Consider the following 3,450-nt stretch of genomic DNA (forward strand, 5'->3'; position numbering starts at 1 on the left):
AAGGTGAGTCCTTTGCTGAGGACTGAACGTTCGTCCTCAGTGAGGGGGAGGTCTGGAGGGACGGTGAAAACTCGGCAGGGCTGGGAGCTGGTATGGGTGTCGAGCTGGGAGGAGGGTCGGAGCCAGTACCTGGAGTGGGTGTGATGGTGTGGGGAATGGGGGTAGAGTCATGAGCAGAGGTAGTGTTCCCCTCGGAGTTCTGGGGGTGGGGATTTTGACAGTGTGGTCTGTGGGGGCCGTGTCAGCAGAACGCAGGTGAGTGGCGCTGGTGGGGGCGGAAGTGGTGGCAGATACGGCAGTGGGGTGGCGGAAGTCACTGAGCGTGTGGCATCGGCGATGATGTGAGGGCCGGAAGTGGCTGTGGGAGTGGCCATGATGGGGGCAGAAGTGACATCATTAATCAGCGTCGGGGTGGTAGCTGCATCAGCCGCATGGCTAATGGCGTTTCCGAGGCCAGGGGAATCTTCTGGAATGTTTGAGGAGCGCTGGTTATGGAGGTGGGTGGATAAAAGTTTGTTGTACTTCCTGTTTTTGATGTTTGAGATGGAATTGAAATACTGTTTGTTGAGAGTATGGATTCTCCTAAGGATGTAGTACAGAGTGGGTCCTTTGCAATTCTGAGAGAGTGTGGCCCTCAGCTGAAAGACACTGGTAAGGCTGCACCTGGAGTATTGCCTGCAGTTCTGGTCACCGCATTATAGGGAGGATGTCGAAGCTTTGGAAAGGGTTCAGAGGAGGTTTACTTGGATGTTGCCTGGTATGGAAGGAAGGTCCTATGAGGAAAGCCTGAGGGAACTGAGGGTGTTTTCATTGGAGAAGAAGGTTGAGAGGTGACATAATTGAGACATACAAGACAACCAAAGGGTTAGATAGGGTGATTAGTGAGAGTCTTTGTCCCTGGATGATGAAGGCTAACACAAGGGGACATAGCTTTAAACTAAGCGGTGATAGATTTAGGACAGATACTAGGGGTAGTTTCTTCACTCAGCGTAGTAGTGGCATGGAACAGCCTGCCTCCAACAGTAGTTGACCCGCCAACGTTAAGGGCATTTAAATTGGCAGTGGACATACATTTTGATAATAATGGAATGGTGTAGGTTAGATTGCCATCAGATTATTTTCACAGGGCGGCGCAACATTGAGGGCTGAAGGGCCTGTACTGCACTGTAACGTTCTATGTTCGATGTATGTTCACTCCGTAAGCTTGTGATTTCAAATAAACCTGTTAGACTATAACCTGGTGTCATCTGACTTCTGGCCTTGATCCCCCCTGTCCAACACCGGCACCCCCATAGAATATTTAAAGAGGAATCATGCTGGGACAGCTTAGAGAGTGAGAGGATTAGGAATGCTAATGTTTTGGCTGCAAATTGGGAGCATAATATATCTGTGAGGCAAGAAATGAAAGGTGGCATGACAACAAGTGTGAATGATCTAGAAGGTATAAGGAGAAAAGAAGTGAAGGGCATGGGAATGGAAATAGAAATCATGGGCTCAGGTCTGCAGCAGCAGGGAAAGAAAAGATCACATGAAGTAAAGGTGAAGTCGCTGTAGTCTTCTTACCAGACCAGCTGCTCTGTTAGGGTGAAATGACTCGTGGTGGTTTAACTTGAGGGTGACCATGCCTCGGATGAGGGGAGAGTTTGAGAAGGAGAGTCCTTCATGCTAACCTTAGCCAGAGTATGAATTCAACCCACACTGTTGATGTCACTGTACCACAAATTGGTCATCCAGTCACTGCGCTCAATACATCCCTCAATACAAGTTAGATTGGCTTGATTACATAATTGTTGTTTAGATCAGAGTGGTGCTGGAAAAGCACAGCACGTCAGGCAGCATCCGAGGAGTAGGAAAATCGACGTTTCGGGCGAAAGCCCTTAATCAGGAATAGAGCTCTATTCCTGATGAAGGGCTTTTGCCCGAAATGTTGATTTTCCTGCTCCTCAGATGCTGCCTGACCTGCTGTGCTTTTCCAGCACCACTCTGATTTAAACCCTGGTTTCCAGCATCTACAGTCCTCACTTTTGCCCTCACTTTTGTTGTCCTGATTGATAATTGGGAATGAATAGGAAGAAGTCCAGGTTTAATATTAAGGGACCCGTGGTGGGATAAAGTTGATGTAGGGAGCAAAGACAAAAAATCAACAAACTGTGCTCAAATTTCAAAAGAATTGTTGAAGACAATTGAAGGTCTGAAATTCTTTGAAGGGTAGAATATGATAAAATGCACTGGTGAAAATATTTTCTTGGGAATGTTGATTCCTTTGATGTGTAGAGTTGCTTGCAGGGCAGAAGCATCATGATCAAGTTGAAAGTTTGTGAAAGCCAGAAGTCCTTAATGAATGTGATCAGCAAAATGAGTCTATGATCAGGAGTTGGCTGATGTCATCTGCAGCTATCCCTCTATTTCAGGATGTCTAGTCAGGGTTGTGTTTTGCCATGATTGTTAATGTCACTAAACAAGTTACTTCTGCACCCATAGATCTTTCAGCATATGGAGCAGGATGACCCACGAACAGTGGGATCTGGAGTGCAGGATTTGTGTTTTTTGCCACCATTTTGCATCATCAAGATGTGACACAACGTGTGATGAAGGTTGTAGAGTCATAGAGATGTACAGAATGGAAACAGACCCTTTGGTCCAACTCGTCCATGCTGACCAGATATCCCAACCTAATCTAGTCCCATTTGCCAGCACCTTGGAAGTGGAGTCATAGGTAGATAGGATAGTTAAGGCAGTGTTTGGTATGCTTTCCTTTTTTGGTCAGAGTATTGAGTACAGGAGTTGGGAGGTCATGTTGCAGCTGTACAGGACATTGATTAGGCCACTGTTGGAATATTGCGTGCAATTCTGGTCCCCTTTCCTATCAGAAGGATGTTGTGAAACTTGAAAGGGTTCAGAAAAGATTTACAAGCATATTGCCAGGATTGGAGGATTTGAGCTGGAGGGAGAGGCTGAATAGGATGGGTTTAGAGGGATATGGGCTAATTTTCTTGTACACACTTAACAAATTCCTCTCCATATAAACCCTTTACACTATGACAGTCCCAGTCTATGTTTGAAAAGTTAAAATCCCTGCCTATAACCACTCTATTATTCTTACATATAACTGAAATCTCCTTACAAATTTGTTTATAAATTTCCCTTTGACTCTTAGGGGGTCTATAATACAATCCCAATAAGGTGATCATCCCTTTCTTATTTCTCTGTTCCACCCAAATAACTTCCCTGGATGTATTTCCAGGAATATCCTCCCTCAGTATAGCTGTAATGCTATCCTTTATCAAAAACACCATTTTCCTCCTCTCTTGCCTCCCTTTCTGTCCTTCCTGTAGCATTGGTATTCTGGAACATTAAGCTGCCAGTCCTGTCCCTCCCTGAGCCACGTTTCTGTAATTGCTATGACATCCCAGTCCCATTGTCCTAACCATGCCCTGAGTTCATCGCCTT

The sequence above is a fragment of the Chiloscyllium plagiosum genome, chromosome 13, assembly GCF_004010195.1.
Source record: "Chiloscyllium plagiosum isolate BGI_BamShark_2017 chromosome 13, ASM401019v2, whole genome shotgun sequence".
Classification (NCBI taxonomy): domain Eukaryota; kingdom Metazoa; phylum Chordata; class Chondrichthyes; order Orectolobiformes; family Hemiscylliidae; genus Chiloscyllium; species Chiloscyllium plagiosum.